The 23,548-nt window shown below is 41.9% G+C and overlaps 1 long non-coding RNA gene across 1 annotated transcript; it reads left to right on the top strand.

Annotated features, from left to right (window-relative positions):
• The first annotated feature begins 7,956 nt into the window (after positions 1–7,956).
• LOC122457645 lies at positions 7,957–18,193 on the top strand. The gene is made up of 3 exons (XR_006277293.1): positions 7,957–7,967; positions 17,104–17,106; positions 18,059–18,193. It is a non-coding gene; the product is annotated as an uncharacterized LOC122457645 (long non-coding RNA).
• The last annotated feature ends 5,355 nt before the right edge of the window (positions 18,194–23,548 follow it).

Here is a 23,548-nt window from a genome sequence, read left to right as displayed (position 1 = left end):
ATTGACAGAGTCAAAGCACAGGGGTGGGGTAGTGGTAGCTGCACCCCCTAAAATGGCATTGCAGCTCATCATAGAAGTGGCATGTCTGGGGCTCTGACCCCGAGTGTCCGTTTTGCCTCTCTGTTTTTTTGGTAGGCTTACCTGAGCTCCATAAGTTTCACGTGGCACTGCTGCAGGTCCCTGTTATAGCCTCTATCCTTCATGCCCTTGGAGATTTTTCAAATGTGTAGGCATTTCGTCTTTTGGAATGAAGTTCTGATAGCACAGATTCATCTCCCCATACAGCGATCAGATCCCGTGCCTCCTGTTCGGTCCATGCTGGAGCTCTTTTGAGATTCTGGGACTCCATCAAGGTCATCTCTGCTGATGAGATCTGCACTCACCTGCGGTTTGCCACACTGGCCAAACAGGAAATGAGATTCAAAAGTTTGCGGGCCATTTTGCTGTCTACCTGACCAGTGCATCTGAATTGAGAGCACTGTCCAGAGCGGTCACAATGGAGCACTCTGGAATAGCTCCTGGAGGCCAATACTATCGAATTGTGACCACAGTACCCACACTATCCCAAATTACACCCAGCAAGGTCGATCTCAGTACTAATCCCCTTGTCGGGGGAGGAGTACAGAAATCGACTTTAAGAGTCCTTTAAATCGGAAAAAATGGCTTCATCATGTGGACGGGTGCAGGATTAAATCGATCTAACACTGCTAAAGTTGACTTAACCTCATAGTGTAGACCAAGGCTGAATGTTCCATCTGGTAATCTGGTTAAAGCACATGTACATTATCTACTTTTTCCTCAGACCTTACAGAGATTCTCATTGTGTTGTTACTGTGCAGGTGCAGATGCACAAATGAAATTCTCTCTCTGGTACATACTGATATAACAGAGCATCCTGGCTCCAATGAAACAATTACAATGTATCCTGACAATTATCTGACACATCAAGGACTCACCAAGGTCCCACTCACAGAATAGACACCATACACTTTTCTCGCACACATACATATTCACTCTGGCTCTCGCAGTGATTCCTTGCAGCCTTAGTGGTAGAACTATAATGATTTTATTAAAATCACACTGCTATTGGGTAGATATTAAGCTACCATTCAAATTAAATCAAGTTTGGACTGGACCCAGTATGATTTCAGGCAGAGTATATTAATCATTATTCTGGTAAATGGGAACATGCTCTGGGTGACATATCATGGGAGGCATGAGATGCGATGTCCTGAGGTTGGGGGTTCCACGACCACCACTCCCAAGAGGAGAAGGCGGGTGGTGGTGGTCGGGGACTCTCTCCTCCGGGGGACTGAGTCATCTATCTGCCGCCCTGACCGGGAAAACCGAGAAGTCTGCTGCTTGCCAGGGGCTAAGATTCGTGATGTGATGGAGAGACTGCCGAGACTCATCAAGCCCTCGGATCGCTACCCCTTCCTGCTTCTCCACGTGGGCACCAATGATACTGCCAAGAATGACCTTGAGCGGATCACTGCGGACTACGTGGCTCTGGGAAGAAGGATAAAGGAGTTGGAGGCGCAAGTGGTGTTCTCGTCCATCCTCCCTGTGGAAGGAAAAGGCCTGGGAAGGGACCGTCGAATCGTGGAGGTCAACGAATGGCTACGCAGGTGGTGTCGGAGAGAAGGCTTTGGATTCTTTGACCATGGGATGGTGTTCCATGAAGGAGGAGTGCTGGGCAGAGACGGGCTCCATCTTACGAAGAGAGGGAAGAACATCTTTGCCAGCAGGCTGGCTAACCTAGTGAGGAGGGCTTTAAACTAGGTTCACCGGAGGAAGGAGACCAAAGCCCTGAGGTAAGTGGGAAAGCGGGATACCGGGAGGAAGCACAGGCAGGAAGGTCTGTGAGGGGAGAGCTCCTGCCTCATACTGGGAATGAGGGGCGATCAACAGGTTATCTCAAGTGCTTATATACAAATGCACAAAGCCTTGGAAACAAGCAGGGAGAACTGGAGGTCCTGGTGATGTCAAGGAATTATGACGTGATTGGAATAACAGAGACTTGGTGGGATAACTCACATGACTGGAGTACAGTCATGGATGGTTATAAACTGTTCAGGAAGGACAGGCAGGGCAGAAAAGGTGGGGGAGTAGCACTGTATGTAAGGGAGCAGTATGACTGCTCAGAGCTCCGGTACGAAACTGTGGAAAAACCTGAGTGTCTCTGGATTAAGTTTAGAAGTGTGTGCAACAAGAGTGATGTCATGGTGGGAGTCTGCTATAGACCACCAGACCAGGGGGATGAGGTGGATGAGGCTTTCTTCCGGCAACTCACGGAAGCTACTAGATCGCATGCCCTGATTCTCATGGGTGACTTTAATTTTCCTGATATCTGCTGGGAGAGCAATACAGCGGTGCATAGACAATCCAGGAAGTTTTTGGAAAGCGTAGGGGACAATTTCCTGGTGCAAGTGCTAGGGGAGCCAACTAGGGGGAGCGCTTTTCTTGACCTGCTGCTCACAAACCGGGTAGAATTAGTGGGGGAAGCAAAAGTGGATGGGAATCTGGGAGGCAGTGACCATGAGTTGGTTGAGTTCAGGATCCTGACGCAGGGAAGAAAGGTAAGCAGCAGGATACGGACCCTGGACTTCAGGAAAGCAGACTTTGACTCCCTCAGGGAACAGATGGCCAGGATCCCCTGGGGGACTAACATGAAAGGGAAGGGAGTCCAGGAGAGCTGGCTGTATTTCAAGGAATCCCTGTTGAGGTTACAGGGACAAACCATCCCGATGAGTCGAAAGAATAGTAAATATGGCAGGCGACCAGCTTGGCTTAATGGTGAAATCCTAGCGGATCTTAAACATAAAAAAGAAGCTTACAAGAAGTGGAAGGTTGGACATATGACCAGGGAAGAGTATAAAAATATTGCTCGGGCATGTAGGAAAGATATCAGGAGGGCCAAATCGCACCTGGAGCTGCAGCTAGCAAGAGATGTCAAGAGTAACAAGAAGGGTTTCTTCAGGTATGTTGGCAACAAGAAGAAAGCCAAGGAAAGTGTGGGCCCCTTACTGAATGAGGGAGGCAAGCTAGTGACAGAGGATGTGGAAAAAGCTAATGTACTCAATGCTTTTTTTGCCTCTGTTTTCACTAACAAGGTCAGCTCCCAGACTGCTGTGCTGGGCAACACAAAACGGGGAAGAGATGGCCAGCCCTCTGTAGAGATAGAGGTGGTTAGGGACTATTTAGAAAAGCTGGACGTGCACAAGTCCATGGGGCCGGACGAATTGCATCCGAGAGTGCTGAAGGAATTGGCGGCTGTGATTGCAGAGCCCTTGGCCATTATCTTTGAAAACTCGTGGCGAACGGGGGAAGTCCCGGATGACTGGAAAAAGGCTAATGTAGTGCCCATCTTTAAAAAAGGGAAGAAGGAGGATCCTGGGAACTACAGGCCGGTCAGCCTCACCTCAGTCCCTGGAAAAATCATGGAGCAGGTCCTCAAAGAATCAATCCTGAAGCACTTAGAGGAGAGGAAAGTGATCAGGAACAGTCAGCATGGATTCACCAAGGGAAGGTCATGCCTGACTAATCTAATCGCCTTTTATGATGAGATTACTGGTTCTGTGGATGAAGGGAAAGCAGTGGATGTATTGTTTCTTGACTTTAGCAAAGCTTTTGACACGGTCTCCCACAGCATTCTTGTCAGCAAGTTAAGGAAGTATGGGCTGGATGAATGCACTATAAGGTGGGTAGAAAGCTGGCTAGATTGTCGGGCTCAACGGGTAGTGATCAATGGCTCCATGTCTAGTTGGCAGCCGGTGTCAAGTGGAGTGCCCCAGGGGTCGGTCCTGGGGCCCGTTTTGTTCAATATCTTCATAAATGACCTGGAGGATGGTGTGGATTGCACTCTCAGCAAATTTGCGGATGATACTAAACTGGGAGGAGTGGTAGATACGCTGGAGGGGAGGGATAGGATACAGAAGGACCTAGACAAATTGGAGGATTGGGCCAAAAGAAATCTAATGAGGTTCAATAAGGATAAATGCAGGGTCCTGCACTTAGGATGGAAGAATCCAATGCACCGCTACAGACTAGGGACCGAATGGCTCGGCAGCAGTTCTGCGGAAAAGGACCTAGGGGTGACAGTGGACGAGAAGCTGGATATGAGTCAGCAGTGTGCCCTTGTTGCCAAGAAGGCCAATGGCATTTTGGGATGTATAAGTAGGGGCATAGCGAGCAGATCGAGGGACGTGATCGTTCCCCTCTATTCGACACTGGTGAGGCCTCATCTGGAGTACTGTGTCCAGTTTTGGGCCCCACACTACAGGAAGGATGTGGATAAATTGGAAAGAGTACAGCGAAGGGCAACAAAAATGATTAGGGGTCTAGAGCACATGACTTATGAGGAGAGGCTGAGGGAGCTGGGATTGTTTAGTCTGCAGAAGAGAAGAATGAGGGGGGATTTGATAGCTGCTTTCAACTACCTGAAAGGGGGTTTCAAAGAGGATGGCTCTAGACTGTTCTCAATGGTAGCAGATGACAGAACGAGGAGTAATGGTCTCAAGTTGCAATGGGGGAGGTTTAGATTGGATATTAGGAAAAACTTTTTCACTAAGAGGGTGGTGAAACACTGGAATGCGTTACCTAGGGAGGTGGTAGAATCTCCTTCCTTAGAGGTTTTTAAGGTCAGGCTTGACAAAGCCCTGGCTGGGATGATTTAACTGGGACTTGGTCCTGCTTTGAGCAGGGGGTTGGACTAGATGACCTTCTGGGGTCCCTTCCAACCCTGATATTCTATGATTCTATGATTCTATGATCTTTCCTTTAAAAATAAAGCAAACAGTGAACATTGAAAATTATGTTTAAGTAATGTTAATGGTCTAATTTACACCAATAAAAATATGCACCTTTAGAATTAAAGCTGTCACATTACGCTAAATTCTTCCCTTGTTTCTCTGCTGGCAATTGACTTCTTTAGGGATTCATGAGTTATTTGTCCCTCTGTTCTTAACTGTGATGTACCCTAGGTGTATAGAGGTCTTCCAACATTATATGATCTTAAGCCAGCTACACCACTGTGGAGATGTGAATGTACACCTTTAAATGGTTATAGAACACCATGCAGTACTGTCAGGTGAAACACTATCATACTTTGAGATATTGCTAGTTGTACTAGGCAAATCTGGAAATCAAAGTATTCTCTGTTTGGCATTTTTGTGTTCCTCACAGTTACTGATTTATAAATTCCAGCTCATAGGATTCAAACCTTGTGGTAAAATTGCAAGCTGAAGATGATTAAGAGCTTTAAACATCACACATACAGTAATAATTACATTTTAAGACAATCTTAGTCTAGCTGAATTGAAGTGAATATCTGCCTTCTTTCTCCTGATATATGTAAACTAAATGGTTTTCTTGGCTTTAAGATAAATTGTGGGTATTTTAATACTCCTATTAATTTATTTCTGTATTTAAAGTTCTGTTGTCCTACAGATGTTTAAAGATTTGTGAAAGATGCAACATTAGTCATGTGAATAGAAAACTGCTGCTCTAAAATGTGTACCAAGATATTCAACAATAACGCAGTAAGACATTATTAAATTAGTTCTATATAATATTGTTCATGAATTAGTACAGCTTAAATACAGCTTTTCTTTAAAGATATAATAAGGCTTCTGTGAAACTAGCGTTTAGTATATATGTTAATTATTCTATGGGGGGGAAGACTTACAATACACAGTTAGTATGGCATATTATTCTTTTGAGTCAGGGCTTTCCCTTTTTTTCATGCCAATCTGTTCCCTTTGAGAAGGGGCAATTTTTTCATAAATGCAAAAACAAAAACAAAAACAAAAAAAAGAAGACAAAGAAAGCTTGTGGAGATGTCTGTGGTAGTTAATTAATACACTTACAATAATGGTATCTGAACTCATATGTTACAAGCTAAACTCTGTCCTCTCTTGACTTTGATGTCTAAATGAATGTCTGTCCTCTGCAGCTTTTCCTTGTAAATAAGTAAAACTGAATTTACTAGTAATATTTTTCCATATACAACTTCAAGGTTTTCTCTGTAACCTAATAGTGTTACTTATGTGTTTACCTTTACACAGTAAAGAAAATACTACTATGCACTTTATCAGAAGTGTTTTTACACACACTGTCTAAACAAAGCTAATATTTTGAGAATCTAATTTTGACCCTAACTCCAGGATCCCATTTCACATGACCATTGATGGAACCCACTAAGGATTCTGGGGCAAAGAAGTGTGGGTTCTCATTGAACCCACCACACTAGATAATGGCTGGTAGGACATAGGTAGATGCCTGTTCTCTCTGGCATGAGGACTGTAACTAATTGGAAAGAAGATACGGATAGGTTATTTATAGTACCTGCTCACCTGGCAAAAAACGGTGGAGAAACTGCTCTTTTGGGTCCTATGATTGTGCCAACCATGGTATCCTAGCAATCAATGGAGTCATTTCTGGCGTGTTTTCATCTGATTATTTTCATAATAGGAAGGATTCTCTGTTCTGTTACACCTATAAACAATTTCCCATCACATATGTTCTATACATTATCCCAACTGAATTCAATGGCAAAACTCCCGCTAACTTCAGTGGAGACCACATTTCACCTTAGGTTTTGAGAAGTGTTTATATATGCATAGGCTTATGATCCTGATGTCTTATGAGGGCCACAGTCCTCCCTGACAGTATGAAGCCTCTATTGATTCCCAAGCTTATATCTATGTTCATTATGATTTTGTTATGTGATATATGATACTCTGTTATGATTATTTTAAATGTACAGCTACGTTACTTCCGTTAAGATTAGTTGTTCAGTTGCATGTCATTGTGCTTGGACACCATGTACGTGTCTCCCATTTTCTGTATCATTAATTATTACATTTGTCATGTAGCCGTCTTCTGGAGCACCCATGATCTTTAACTGTGGTCATCTGAGTCCACTTGTTCTTCCCTACTCATGGCTCTGTATCCTCATGACCAGCAGGCCTGGGTTGTCAGTGCTGCTTGGACTGGAGGTGGGTATCAGTCTTTAGCTTTCTGGTAGCTGGGAATAAACTGAATTCTTGGTGCATGGTGCCTTCACCTAGAGGTCAGGTGAATAAATTAATATGCAGCACCTCTGACCTGTAGAACTTGAATGAAAATCTATCAAGGATCAAGTTTAAAACAGAAAATCCACTTCCTGAGGAGAAATGACAATGTTAATTTAAAAGGGGTAAGGCTGGAATCTGGGTACAGGGAAAAGGAAGGAGAATCAAGAGGAAAAAGATAAATTATTGAACAGGTTAAACCCCACAACAATAATCAGACTCCACCTAATATGAAAACATCCTCTCTAATAACTATGAATAGTCAAAATCCCCCACAGAACATAAAAAGCAAGGGGTGAAATCCTTGGCTGCCCACAGGTGCTGGGGGATTGGTTTTCATGCCGCTCTGTGTGTTGGGCATCTATAGGGATGTTTTACGGGACATACTTATCTGTATTCAGTCAAACACTGGAATGTTGCAAGCCTGAGCATTGCATTGTGGTGTGGTACCACACACCCTTTCAACTCTAGGTGAACCTTCACCTGGCTATGGGCCCACTGACCAGGACTCTCCTCACCCCAGAACCCTCTACTTGCTAGTTAAGTGTGGAATGCAATCAATACTCACTGTTATGATGTCCAACTTTGGGAAAAGCAGAACCCTCATTGTGGGCCTTATGGTGTGAAGCGTGTCTGTGTGGCTCATATCTTGACCTTCCCTTGCCTTCTAGGACAAGAGGGGAGAGGACAAGAGAGAGAGAGGGAGGTTGGCAGATGAACTTCTCCCTCTAGATATGGAGTCTTGAGGCTTCTCTCTCCTCCTGGGCCTGTCTTAAGGCTGGTTATATCTTGGGAGGAAGGACTGACTTCTGTCCCTGCCTGCTGTGTTCAATAGCCAAGCTGTTTCAGACAGCTAGCTGAACGGGAATATCCCCTGGGAAGCTGCAGGCTTCAGTTCAGGTGGGCCTCTCCGGTTGAGAGCCAAAATGGGATTTTAACCCCTATTCTTCAGAGTGTGAGGAGCAGCGTCTCATTCTCTTGCTAGCAGTTGATTTCCAACTGACTCAGCATATGTCCAAGCAGTCTCAGCCATGTTCAGGCAGTTGGAGCCTGTAGTTGGTTGCCCTCGTATGTTGTTCAGGTTTCTGGCTTGGCAACTCCCCTTTTTGTCCTGTCTCTGGACCCATTTCTGATTGGGATCTCAAGCACAGGCTAAGGCAGTTCCAATTTCTGCAGCCTCTGTCTGCATGAGCTGCTGGGAGCTGCATTTCTCAAGTCCCCAAAATAACACAGAATCTACAATCACATCTGTGATTCATGTGTCTTGAGAATCCCTGGCAATGTGGGAGGAATATGATGTGAGGTGGAATAATGTATTTGTTTCCCTAAGTGCTCATACATTTGTATATACACTAGTGGCTGGGATATGATAAGTACTCTTAACATAATGCTCTACCATCTATTTGGATGGCCCAGATTCTCTCAAAAAAAGGGGCAGCAATTTTTTTTAACTTTCATTTTTTCAGCATTTTTTGAAAGGTTGACTACATTGTTTCTAATTACTTATCAAGATGACATTTTGTGCAATCTGGTTAATTGGAATGTCTTATATTTAGACTTTTTGTGAAAGTGCCAGTTTAGTTAAGAAAAGAACTGCAGAAGGGCGCTATCACTTAAGAATGAAAATGAGCTTAATTTTTCTAAACCATGTTCATGTCAATGGCAAAACATCTGTAAGCCCTGTGGCCTGAAGCTCAAGGGAGTAAGGAGCTCTCTGGTTCCATCTGTTTGTGAACGGGGGAAGAACTGCCACATAGCTCCTTAATGGACATAAGCTATGTCCAGAACTTCTGCTGGACAGAAGCTTGCTGAATGTACAGAGCTTTGTGCCACAACTGTTGGTGAACAAAGGGAAGTATGGCTATAGAGAGCTTCATCTCCATAAGATTTCTACTGAGGGTTCCTCCACTGACTCTTTGGGAGTCACCATAACTGACCCCAAACTAAAAATTGATTGAGTAGTGGACCTGAATAAGGGGGAACAGCACTCCTACCTTGGGGCAAAAAGTGCATCCGCAGCGACAGGGTCTTCATACAATGATTTTATATGCTACTAGTGGTTCCTTTCTACTGAGAAGCCTGTGCTACTTGAAGAATTCTTTGCTGAAGCTTTACAGGACAGCAGCAGAGATGAGTGAACTTCAATGAGGCCCCTCCTACCTAGCCACTAAATAAAGCTGATATTACTTTAGTTAGACCAGGTGGTAAAGCCTCATGACAGGACCGGATCAGACAAGACAGGACCAACCATCACTTCTCAAAGGACAGGAATGCCCAAATGTACCTCAGGATTCTGAGACTATGCTACCTCTCACACCAAACTCTGAGTAAGGTTAACAGATGAGGAAATGTGTTATGATAAAGGGATATTTGCCTCTTGGACACTTACACTAATGAGTGGGCAACTGATCTAATGTTCTGTTGCCAAGATTACCGTGGGTGAGTGTGTTATTTATCATCCATACTGGTATAGTGTTGCTGTGTTTTCCAAGTTGATGTTATGTTCCCTCTTCCTCTAACAGCCTCCATTGTTCCACACACAGGCACAGTGCTTGTGAGTGGGGAAGAACCGTTTTATTAATGGTGCCCTGGAATGTTACTTAGTGATGGCAGAAATTCTGTGTTGGGGCTCAACCCCATTGTGTTTGTTAGTTAAAACAAGTTCCCTGAACCCAGCTTTTGCTGCTACCAACAACATCTGGCAGAAGAGTTGCACATCAGTCAATTTTCAAACAATATGCACAGAAATCTGCAGAATTTCTGTACATGATATCTTGCAGTCTTGCAAGATTTTAAACTACATAATGAGACTATGGGTACTGTATGTTTGTACATCACATTTGCTTTGTAAGTGGAATAGACTATTCTGATTTCTTCCTTTTCATCTGAGATAGTTTCAAGTGCACTTCCAGACTGTATAAATATTCTCTGCAACATTCCGCCAAATCTTCTCTCACCCACATATACTGTGTATTTCTAATTATTCCTGACAATATGCAATTAATCTAAATTGTCAAGGAGACCGCAATTTTGCACAGAGGAGATTTAATGTGATAGCTTCTAGAAAAGGTGGCTACAAGTATTCAGGGTCAAAGTGATGGATGAGTAGTGGTGTTATAGTATCTTTTTTAAAAAAATGGTGTAGTACTCTGTAAATATAGTCTTGGCATGTAAGCAAAAAAACAGCATCAGAGTGGAACTAAAAAGCCCTCGCCCAGATTTCAATCTGCTTCTGCCAAAATGATCTCAAAATACAAAAGCAAACTTAATTGTTTACTTTACTTGACTACTGGTTCTCTTCAGACTGAATAGATGTGACCTATGGAATAAGATTTGACCCATTCTATCATGTATATCTTCCTATAAGTAATGCCATATTTTGAATTATATTGGAGGTTTTGTGTGAAACAAAATTCTCATGGAATCACTCAGCATTTTACTACTATTGTATAATAAAATAATAATAATAATTAATAATAAATATAATATACCTATATCTTATCAGCAGATTTTTATAGGAACATAAGAATGGTAACACTGGGACAGCCCAATGGTCCATCTAGCTTAGTATCCTGTCTTCCAATAGTGGCCAGTGCCAGATGCTTCAACGGGAATGAACAGAACAGGACAATTATCAACGTATTCATTCCCTGTTGGACAGTCCCAGCTTCTGGCAGTCAGAGATTTAGGGACATTGAGGCATGGGATTGCATGCCTGACCATATTGGCAAATAGCCATTGATGGATCTATGCTCCATGAACTTATCTAATTCTTTTTTCAACCCAGTTATACTTTTGGCTTTCACAATATCACCTGGCAATGAGTTCCACATATTGACTGTACACTTTGTGAAGGCCTACTTCCTAATGTTTCTTTTAAATCTGCTGCCTATTAATTTTATTGGATGACACCTGGTTCTTGTGTTATGTGAAGGGGTAAATAACACTTCCCTATTCATTTTCTCTGCACCATTCATGATTTTACAGACCTCTGTCATATACTTCCTTAGTCATCTCTTTTCTAAACTGAACAGTCTTAGTCTTTCTAATCTGTCCTCATATGGAAATGTCCATACCACCAATCACTTCTGTTTCCCTTTTCTGTACCTTTTCCACTTCTAATATATCTTTTTTGAGATGGGCTGACCAGAACTGTACACAAGTATTCAAGGCGTAGGTGTACCATGGATTTATATAGTGGCATTTTGATATTTTCTGTTTTATTGTACATCCCTTTTCTAAGGTTCCTAACATCTCAAAATGTTACACAATCTTTTAATGTATTTTTCCTCACAACACCCCTATTAAATGACATATTTAATTATGAGCTTCATTCCCAGCAGAAACAACATACAACTGGGGGAAACTTATGTTTATCTTTTAAATTAAAAGTAAGGAATGCTCTCTCCTTCTCTGAGGTCTGCTTGAGCCCAGTAGATGGCAAATCCAATACAACAGGATGCAGCAACAAAATTCGGTGGTGGTGGGGAGAGATGATTACTGCAAAAAGATCAGAATTCAAAGCTGGCAAAAGGAATACATTCTTATTGCTAGAGATACAATGGTTTATCACCCAATAACACCTAAGGGCTTTATGTATTCTGATAATAATACAGCAAGCTGTTACATAGCACTTCTCATCAGTAGATCTCAAAACACTTTACAAAGGAGGGTTGTATCCTTATGCTCATTTTACAGAGGGGGAAATGGAGGCACAGAAGTGAATTCACCTGCCCACTCAGGAAATAGGTGGCAGAGCCAGCAAAAGAAACCAGGTCTCCTGGGGCCTATTCCTGTTTTCTATCCAGTAGGCCACAAACCACCTGTGCTTTCTGGGTTGTGCATTAACATACCAGCTGTTGGCTTCCAGAGACGATAATATGAAGCCGAATTCCTGGAAATGTTAATGAAGGATTATAGGGCCACATCCCGGAATATCAGAGTAACTCCATTGATTTCACTGGTACTATGCTGATTTATTCCATCTAAGGATCTAGCCTAGTGCCTCTAGTTAGGGGTTACTGTTTGCGTAATGAAAGCTTTCTGTGGGAGATGCTATATTATTCTTTTAGAAAAGTTAACTATAGCCATTTGTCCTTCTTTCCCCTGAAATAAGAAAATCTAAATACAGCCTGAAATGCATCAGGTGAGAAGTTACTCACAAATTCTTTTCCCAGCGTAGGTACTGCTGTTACAAAAATGAGGTTGGATGTAGCTGCTCACACTGTTTCTTATGATCTCCTTTATTGCTTTAATTATGAGAAACATTGTACAACTTCTTGACAACAGTAGGTCTCATTTATTACTACTCAACACTTTAGTAAAAGTTCTGTGTTTTTTTATTTTTATTTGTGTTGTCATTTGATGTTGGTGTTCAAGTTTTTTTGACAAACACAGTAATTTTTCCAGTGCTAGACTGGCCTAAAATATGAAACCAAAATTGAAAGAACATACCTTTATACATCTAGAAGATAACTGTATCAAGGTAAATAAAAACTTGGGTATATCTGTTTCATTTGTTTTGTGAATATGTAGGTACCTAGCACCATCATGACCAGATGACATTATCAGCAAATTATGACAGATTAAAGTGCTTTTAGTCAGGTAGTCATATTTCTTCGTGCAGTTCAACTGCAGGAATTGAAGTGTGAGAGAGCAAATTATGATTGCAATAGAGAAGCCACCATTGTGAAGGTATACAAATGAACGTATACAGCCTGGCTAAATGATAAAAAGGGAATATTGCAGCTATCTGAAACAAATTAATTACCTATAAGACTTCTCATTTTATTCTAGACAACTGAGGAAGCAATGCCTATAGTTAATGTTGCTCAACACTCTCCCTTATAAGACCCTATTTTCAATTGTTTATAAAGCTGCAAGACTTAAACCAGCCATGCAACCTTGACTTTGCCCCTTTGAGTATGTCTGCACAGTAATTAAACACCTGTGGTTGGCCCAGGTCAGCAGACTTTGGCTTGCGGAACTTTTGCTGCAGGTCTGTAAAATTTCTGTGTAGACATTTTGGGCTCCAGCGGGAGCCTGGGTTCTGAGACCCAGGTTCTGTGGGTCGGCATCGATCTCCTGGTGACTACTGAAAGCAATCCAGGAGATTTTAATAGGATATTTTAAGAAAATGACATTACGTCATTCTGGGAGGGAAAAAAAATCTCCCGGAATAGCTTCAGTCAGAGTTGGCAACCCTACCTGAGGAGTGAAGGCACTAAGTTAGGTTACCACCAGTATTAGCTTCCCAAAAGGAGACCTAACGAAGGTAAGGGTGGAGTCTTTATGCTGCCCTCAAACCATTCACACTAGCAAAGCAGTACTGTTTCAAGTAATATATGCTTCATTTTTTTATAGGATGGTGGAGTTCCCTCAGAGTTTACAGAGGAATATGTGCTGAGGTGGACATAACTGTTCCAGGGGGCAGCCACTGATTTACATCCACTCCCCAACAACATTACTTTTGGTATTAACCTAAAATCTAATCCAAACTGTTAAAAACATGAATATTTTATATTTGCAAAGCAATCAGTTTGAAACACAAAGCACTATGGGTCTAATCCAGTAATGCACTTAAACACATGCTTGACTTTACTATGGAAGTGCTAAATAGTGTGTTTATTAGCTATTTACAACGCAGTTGGGGTTGAACTGGGGTGGAGTAAGGGAAAATAATTCTAGTAACCTTTCACACATTTAAACCACAGGAGCCTGAAAAATCCTGTTCCCCTCTCCCAGCTGAGCCAAAATAGGCCCAGGAACAGAGGGGGTAAAAAGATGGAATAGAATCACAAAACATCACTTGGGTCCTGCACTGAGATCAGGATCTGAGGATTGGGCTCCTTACATGGTCACTTACACCTATGCAAAATGAGTGTCACTTTGCATAGTGGTAAATGATTAAACAAGCTGCATGGCAGTGGAGAATCAGGCTCTTCAAGTCAGTTTTTCTTTCACTTTATCATTTGAAAAGATGGTCCCAAATACCATAACTCAATAAATGCTCTAGAGACTGCAAACTTGGAAAATCATTCAGGCTACTTTCAAAAAAAAATTGCTTAGTGCAATTTTGAGTTAATTACATGCCACTTTAGATTCCTCTGCTATTTATTCGCAGAAATTGAGTTTCTTTAAATATATATATATATATTGCCATAAATTAATTTCTCAACCTGCCTCCACAAGAATCATTTCAACACTAGCTCTGGCAGGCTGCATGCAGTTACTTTCTCTCATCTTGTAAATTAAATGTTTGAGACATTTCATTTAAAATGTTTTGATTTTCTTTTTTGTTTTCAGTTGGAAAACTAATAATGCAGTTGCATCCAGGATATCATCTTCTCTGGTAGTATCGTTCTTGTTAATGGTGAAGTAATCTGACAGACGGGGGAGAGAGATTCATTTAAAATGAAAAAGACAAGTAAACTGTAGGTTCCAATCAGCAGCACAGCCATAATGGAATAGATGTGCCAAACACAGAAAGAAAGTTTAGGACAAATTCATAGCTGTGTGAGTCAAGTTCACACAGAATTTTGCTCATTCAAGACAAAAACTAAAATCAACTGGAATGAGCAAATCTTGCTTATTAGCAGTAAAGGCAGCATGTATGTTTAATCTTCATTGTCTAAGAAGTTAAGAAAACCACATATATTTGAAATAAGGATATTTGAAAGAAATTGGTGTGATAATAGTAGACTTCCTTCTTCTATTGTACTAATTCAGATCAGAGTTGACATGAGAATGGATTCAATTAAAAAATCTCCTCACCCCATTCACCTCTTGACTTAATGCTACATAGCATAAACAAATATTTTATAATGTGAATCCTGGTCTGAGATGGATTAATTCATTAGTTGTTGTTATTTCCCCTTCTGCTGACCCCCTTCTGGCCTGACAAAGACAATCTTCCTCATCTGATTAAAAACAGCCAGCCCTTCAGCAAAGTTTTCATTTTATTTTTTAACCTTCTCTGCACCTATGCAGAACAGACTTATAGTTCCCTCTCCTGTTTTCTAATAAGGGCATGACTGCATGTGTGACACACAGGCCAAAGGTGTGTGATCATGTTTCCCACTAGCGGCTCACCAACCTGAATGAAAACAAACTGCTGATGCTACCAGCTAACAGAATTACTCCTTTAGCTGAGATGATAAGGCCTGTGTTGAAGGCACCAGTTTCCATCCCCAGTAATATCTGTGGATGGTGGGATGTGGGATAACACGTGATCACTGACACTCACTACTAACTTCACAAGTGACTGACTATGTTTAGACACGTATTTTCATCCATAAAAATTAGTTTTGACAAAAATCCAGAAATTATTAATCTTTTATTTTCCAACCACATTTATAGTTGGACAAAACTTAGGGGTTTTCTAAAATCTTTCACATTTTGTATATATAATTTTTATGAAATAATAATTTTGACTTATTTGTGACAGACTAAGTATAGTGGAATTTAAATATAACCCAAATGTACTCAGTGGTGTTTGTTGCTTATGTTAATGAAAACTAAATTATCCTACACAATTATTTTAAAGAAAGATATTTTACTATCTGTTGACAATAGTTTCATACACATGAATGATTTTTCTTACAATTTTTTCCAAAATTGATAATTTTCTTACTTGTAATGACCCTTTAATTTAGAGACAACTAACAGAGATTGAACTCTTGATTCAAAAACTTCAATTCCATATGGATAAATCATCCATAATCTGCTCTGTTCCACTTGGAAAGCAAGAAAACATACTGAATTTGCCAGAGCTACCTCAGTGCAGAGGTGTATATCAGATAGCTTCTTGAGGTCTCTTCTAGCCCTATATTTTCTATGTATCTATAAGCTCTCTACATCAAAATAAATAAATAAGTAAATAAATAAATAAAATTGGAAACACTGAACTATACAAGAACAGTTTCACACCTGGCTAATCATCTCATCTTTTACACCAATATGTGCCCTATTTTGAAAGTATTTTAATTTATTTGTTGTTCATAGCTGAAATACTTGAAAACATGTCATGGTTGTAATAACAACATTAATGTAAAACAAAGTTGCATCATGAGTTTTCTTCAGAAGTTAGGACCTAATCCTGCTCTCAACATCAGCTACACTGATACTAAACGTTAAAGTATGGAAACAGATTATCTGTTGTTTTTTTCTCTGACATTTTCTATTAATCAATATCCATTTTTTTCATGTTGAGTTTATATAGCCTTCACCATTCCAATTGTTTTAAAATTAAGACTGACATATATTTTAATACAATTTACAGGATGTACTCAACCTCATAATCTTTCTATCATTTATAACATGATTTATTAGATGTATGTATTATCACCTTCAAATAACTTCTGTGACCCTGTTGGTACAACATCGATAATTTGTCTACAGAACTGCAGCTGTGAGCATTACTGTACTAATTTGCCCTCACTACTGAAACATATGGCTGTTCAGTTTTTTTTATTATTACTGTTAAATATAAAGGTACTATTATTTTTAATCTCAATAGAATAGTTAACACCATGATAATTCCCCATCTGGATTCATTCAAACTAATAAGGCATTTGGAAGTTGGAGGTCTTGTGTAAGGACTAATGTTTACTTACAAACTAGCTTTATACTACACTGAATATAAAGTATGCCCACATGTATATATAGGGTTTGAACAATTCCACTGACTTCAATGGGTTTTGGATCAGCCCTATAATGTGTATGTATGTATAACAAAGAGCTATATTGCCAATATTGCTTTTCTTCTTTTTTTAAATTGTGACTAGTTATTTTGGATGCCCAAATTCAGACAGCATAAAGGGGACTAATCTTCTTAGATGGATGCTCAGCACTTTTAAAAAAAAACATGCTGTTTTTAAGGTTTTTCAAGATTTCAACCTAAAATCTGAGGCTCCCCAAATAACTAGTCACTGTTGAAAATTTAGGCCTCTATCCTTATACCTCTCTATATAGATTGGGACCAATTTTATTTAACATTTCCATTCATAAACCTTGCCACAAAAAGTAGGAGTGGGTGACACAATGTTGAGAGGTATTGCCAATTTAGAGGGGGATCAGAATCTGGAGAACCTTGAAAACAGGAGTAATAGAAATGGGATGAAATTTAATAGTGCAAAGTATTAGGTCATACACTTAGAGACTAACAACAAGATTTTTTCTTATAATATTGGAACATATCACTTGGAAGAAACATAGAAGGAGAAAGACTTGGGTACACTGGTCGATCACAAGATGACTGTGCACTGCCTCGCACTACTGAGACCTTATCAGGAACACTGTGTGCAATTCTGGTGCTCAATGTTTAGATAGGTGAATTCACACTGGAACAGGGCAGAGAAGGGCTACTAGGATGATCAGAATGGAAAAGCTACTCAAGGAGCTTGGCTTGTTTAATCTAACCAAAAGAAGACTGAGGAGAGATATGATTGCTCTCTATAAATATATCAGAGGGATAAATACAGGAGAGGGAGAGGAATTATTTCAGCTCAGCACCAATGTGGACACAAGAACAAATGGGTATAAACTGGCCACCAGGAAGTTTAGACTTGAAAATAGATAAAGGTTTCTAACCACCAGAAGAGTGAAGTTCTGTAACAGCCTTCCGTGGGGACCTCTGGGGGCAAAAAACCTAACTGACTTCAAGATTGAGCTTGATAAATGTATGGAGGGGATGGTAGGATGAGATTTCCTATAATGGTATATGGGACACCTAGGACCGCTGGTAGCAGAAATCCCTAATGGCCAGAAATGGGGCATTAAATGGGGATAGCTGAGTTACTACAGAGAATTCTTTCTCAGGTGTCTGGCTGGTGGATCTTGCCAACATGCTCAGGGTTTAACTGAATGCCATATTTGGGGTCAGAAAGGAATTTTCCCACAGGTCAGATTAGCAGGACCTGGGAGCAAGGCTTCTCCTCTGAAGCATGGGGCACAGGTTACATACTAGTTTAAACTAGAGTAAATAGTGGATTTTCTTTAACTTGAAGTCTTTAAATCATGATTTGAGGACTTCAATAACTTAGCCAGATGTTATGGATCTATTACAAGAGGGGATGGGTAAGGTTCTGTGGCCTGCAATGTGCAGGAAGTCAGACTAGATGATTACATTGTTATTTTCTCACCTTAAAGTCTGAGTCTCTCTCTCTCTCGGTGCTACTAGATGGGACAGAACACCACACCCAGGAGATGTGTGGGTTACAATACTACACGGCATATCATGAAAACCTTGAAGACCAAAGGAAGTAGGCGAATGAACATAAATGAAAAACAAGAGAACTGATATGAAGCATACAGAGCCAACTGCTTCTCTCTGTAGAAATCAGTGAAGCCGTATGTTCTTTGTAAGAAAGAGAATGTGTGTTATTTGATAACCGTTTGTGAATATCAGTGCTAGAGATGTACATTCCCAGAAATTACCACCTAGCATACTTCTCAGTATTACAACTGGATGGGCCTCAGTCAAAATCTTGAAACTAAAAAATGCTAAATTTTCAGAATATATATATATTTTTGTGGTCTGGATCCTTAGCTAAAATTTGTAGTGTTGGTCTCTCTCTGTCTCTCTTCCCCTTCCCCTCGATATTCACGATAGTCAATAATCAAATTTCTATATATATAATTCTTACTTAATTATATTCTTTCTAAAATATGACCTCCGGGGTTACAACATATGAAATTGCTAACGAATTGCAAAGTATTATGGGAATGATGTGATGAGTTAGGAAGCCCCAACTTGAAAACTCTGGCCTGAATGTGGGTAGTTCACCTCTTCAGAAGTGAGAAAAAATGAGGTCTGGAGCAATGCTAACCTATCAAGTTCCAAACACTAATAAGTTAATCCTTTCTGAGTATAGATACATTCAACTATAGATACATTCAGTAAGTACTTCCTGATGTTTTCCCATCCAGATAGTACATACAATTGTCAGCTTCTTTGCTAGTGTATTTTAGTGGACTAATTATGGGATTAGGAGCAAGGAACTTGTGAGTTCTAAAACTTATTTGCTGTGTGACCTTAGACAAGCTATCTAGGCGTACACTTTCAGAAGTGTCCACAGACTCTGATTATCCCAAAACATTGTTTTTTGTTTAAATCCTTTCTTAGTAAATCTTTCTTAGCTAACTTATCATTCAGAAAATTTAGAACTTAGATCTCTGTACCACAATTCATCTGCATCAGGAAAATTGCATTCCCTAGTGCCTTTTGTTTCTTGTGTATAAATTATATACGTGAAATATAACAAAACCACAAACCATATGATTTACTGAAGTAAAATGACAGAGTGTAGCAATTTACTGCACTCACTAGGCCTACAAATTATATGTTTTGGTCAAAAGCTCTCATATCTCTAGCTGGTGCATTATGGAAAATGAGCGGAGAATGGAATTAAAAACAAACTAATTGTGAGAGCTCTCCAAGCTATGTAAGCATATTGCTACAATGCAGATTTAAAGTGCTCTGTTGCATAAGTATCTGTTCACGTAAGAAGGTATTGATACCATACTCATCATCATAGTATCAGTCAGCCTTGCTAGATCAAAAATAATGGAACAAATCCTTAGATCTGGCAAAATTAACTGAGAATAGATATGGGGTTGATGGGCAAACAAGAATACACAGCTTTCCCTGGTCCTCCTGATCTTTGTGAATTAAACTTGGTGAACAGAGTACCAGGTCTGGTGTGGCCACTTTATTCTGCATCTGCAGCATAATTAATTAATTTGGTCATAAATCTGGTCTAAAATCTGAATGAGGATCACCTCATTGCAATGGGGATCCTCATACACTGCACACCTTCCCTGCTGAAGGGTTAGAGAAAAGGAGGGATAGAGAAAAATGTTATGTGTTGTGTGGAGGCACTGCTCATGTTTTGTGAAACTACTGGATGGAGCTGGAGAGTTCAAAAGGTCATCTTCCCATAGCAAGACAGGACTCTGAGACCTAACCAGATCAGAGAGCTGCCTGCAGTAGCTAAAAGGCCATGGTCTGTGCATTGTTTGATGGATGTAAAGCTAAGAATAAAAGAACATATTTGTGTGATGTGAGCTGTCCTTGTGTTAATGTGGAGAACACCATTGCTAAGATACACCTATAGCCAGATTGCTCCGAGATTGCATTTCTGTGCTTTTGTGACTGTTAAAACGTCAAGTAAGCTAGACCAGCGTGAGGACTGCTTTGGCACAGAACAGACCAAATGGTAAGCACTGGGTCAGGGCACTGTAATTGAGACCTTTAAGAATTGTTTGCACTGCACCCCCTGCAGTGTACTCTCTGCCTTTTGGCTGTGCATGGTATCTGTCCCCACCTTTTTACTTTTCTCTTCCTCCCTCTACACTAATCTTATGAATTCGACACTGTGGAGCTTTTTCCTTAGAAATATAGAATTAGAATATAGTCTGGGTCCCACTGAGTATTATATTTCTCCATAACATACCCTTTGAAATCACTGGTACTATTTGTGGAATAAGACCTTCATTATGATTAAGAGTGGTAGAATCTGGCCTTCATAAAAGGTAAAATGTACTGCTAGAGTATATTACTTATAATAAGTAATGTGAGTCTTTTAAAGTCCCGCTCCCTGTGCTGAGGCAAAACTAGACCATCCCTGACAGGTGTTTGTCCTACCTGTTCTTAAAAACCTCTAATGATGGGGATTCCACACCTTCCTGTGTAACCTATAGAAGTACTTAACTACGCTTATAGTTAGAAAGTTTTTCCTAGTATCTAACCTAAATCTCCCCTGCTGTAGATTAAGCCCAGTATGTCTTGTCCTACCTTCACTGGACATAGAAAAACAGTTGATTACTGTCCTCTTTGCAAGTCCCCCCCCCCACCCCAATCTTCTTTTCTGAAGAATAAAACAGTGGTTTTCAAACTTTTTTCCTGAGGACCCAGATGAAGAAAATTGTTGATGCTTGCGACCCAATGGGGCTGGGGGTGAGGGGTTTGGGAGGGGCTCAGAGCTGGAGTAGAGGGTTGAGGTGCGGTATGAGGGCAGCGGGGTGGGGCCAGGAATGAGGGGTTCAGGGTGTGGGAGGGGCTGGGACAGAGGGTTGGGGTGCAGGAGGGGATCAGGGCTGTGGGGTGGGGGTGAAGGCTCTGGGGTGGGGCCAGGGATGAGGGGTTTGGGGTGCAGGAAGGGGTTCTGGATTGGGGGTGCCTCAGGACAGGAGCAGGGGATTGAGGTGTGGGGTTGGGGCACAGGCTTACCTCCGGCGGCTCCCAATCAGCGGCACACCTGGGGTGCAGAGGCAGGCTTCCTGCCTGTCATGGCACCGCAGACCACACTGCGCCCTGGAAGTGGCCAGCAGCAGATCCAGCTCCTAGGCGGAGGCGCACAAGTAGCTCCGTGTGGTTCTCGCCCACAGGCACCGCCCCCCCCAGCTGCCATTGGCCAGGAATGTCCAACGGGAGTGCAGAGCCAGTGCTCAGTGTGAGGGCAGCATGCAGAACCCTGCAGCCCCCCTGCCTAGGAGCCGGACCTGCTGCTGGCCGCTTCCGGGGTGCAGCATGGTGTCAGAACAGGTAGGCACTAGCCTGCTTTAGCTGGGCAGCAGCACCGACAGGACTTTTAATGTCCCAGGTGGTGGTGCTGACGAGAGCCACTAGGGTTCCTGGGTGCTTAGCAAGGTGTCCCAGGGCCTTACATGCTGTGACCCAGTACTGAGTCGCAACCCGAACTTTGAAAAACACTGGACTAAAACATGCCCAATTTTTTAACCTTTTCTTTTAGGTCAGACTTTCTAAACCTTTTATCATTTTTGTTGCTCTCTCTGGACTCCCTCTGTTTTATTCATACCTCTTGTAGCGAGGCGGTGTGGCTCCCCGCCACCCCGGAGGGGGTCGAGCCCCTCCAGACACCAGAGTGGGTGGAGCAAGAAAGCTCTGAGACCACCCCTCAGAGAGGCAGGCGGCAACCCAGAAGTAGAAAGGCAGGCCCTCAGAGCTCACTAGAGACCAGCTGCCGGGGGAGGCCAGATGCAGCCAGCCTAGCCTGCAACTGGGAAAACCCCACGGCCCCAGGTCCACACCAAGACTGCCCTGCCCTGCCCTGCCCTGCCCTGCGCCCGCTATCCAGAGGAGTTACCGGGCCTGCCACTTGTCCACTACCCCGAGGACCCCAGGGTGCTGGACCCCCCCGGAAAACACTGCTGTGACCCAGGTACCAGAAGGAGGGGAGTTAGGAAGTAGCCCGGGGGCAGCTGACCCTAGTCTGGCTGTAACTGCCAGAACCCATGTCAGTGTGTTGCGATCAGGATCCCCACTGACCCAGCCGCAGGTCGTTTGCTAAAGCCCCGGGCTGGGATGCAGTGGAGTGGGAGGGCCTGTGTCCTCCCTGCCACCCAAGTCATGGGTGGCAGTCTCCCCCTCTTCCAGCTCCTTGGAGGCCTGGGCTAATTCACACATGCTGTGTTGCTCAGCCCCTGCCTGAAGGCCTGAGCTATTGACTGTTTGTTGCCCCGCCCTGACCCAGGGCCTGGGCCTGTTACCACTGAACTATTTGCCCAGTCCCTGCCTAAGGGCCTGAGCTACTGACTATTTGGGGCCCCGTCCTGACTCAGGGCCCGGGCCTACGGTGCTTGTTCCAGTTACCGCAAGGGCTGCCCAGGGAGACTCCAGTGGTCAGACAAATTTCCCCAAAGTCAACTGTGTGTAGCGAGCTGGTATGGCTCCCCACTGCCCCGGATATGGTCGAGCCCTGGCCTAGTCCCTTTACACCTCTCCTAAAGTGTGGTGCCCAGAACTGGACATGATACTCCAGCTGAGGCCTCACCAGTTCTGAGTAGAGTGAAACAATTAACTCCAGTGTCTTACATATCACACTCTTGTTAATACATACCAGGATTGATATTAATCTTTTTCACAATTTTTTTTTCTTGTTTACATTGCAGTAAATCAGAAGTAAATCCATTGTAGTTAATGTAAAGCCAGAGTGAAATAGAAACACCCCCTAACTCACTGACTGCATATGAAGTATATGGAACACCGTGTCTCCATTATCATTGTGTAGTACAATAGGGTACAATATGTATTCCATCTAAATCTTCCCATAAGCAGGAACCAATTTCATATGTACAGTTTTCAACTGGACTATCCTATGGGAAGAGATGAGATCTAAGCAATACTGTATTTGTCCTTTCCATAAAATATGAGACTATAAAATATAAACACTGCCAAATTCCAAATATTACAGGAAGCAGTTATTTTATTAAAGAATAAATCTAAGTGTCTAAAGCACTGTCTGTGTTTTTACAAGAAAACAAAATTTATTGAGGGAAATTAAAAGATACAGTCAAGGTGTGATATTTGGGGTTGAATAGCAGGGGAATAGGTGAGCGGGCTTTCTACAGCCGTAGAGTATCTGTATGTCCTTTCTTACTGGGAGGTTTTTTTTTTTGGGGGGGGGGATGTCAAATTGCTACCCCCAACACCCCTTATGGCTCTCTATTGCATT

The sequence above is a fragment of the Dermochelys coriacea genome, chromosome 1, assembly GCF_009764565.3.
Source record: "Dermochelys coriacea isolate rDerCor1 chromosome 1, rDerCor1.pri.v4, whole genome shotgun sequence".
NCBI classification, from domain to species: domain Eukaryota; kingdom Metazoa; phylum Chordata; order Testudines; family Dermochelyidae; genus Dermochelys; species Dermochelys coriacea.
Note: the sequence above shows the minus strand (reverse complement) of the source record. Positions and strands in the feature narration are given on the sequence as shown.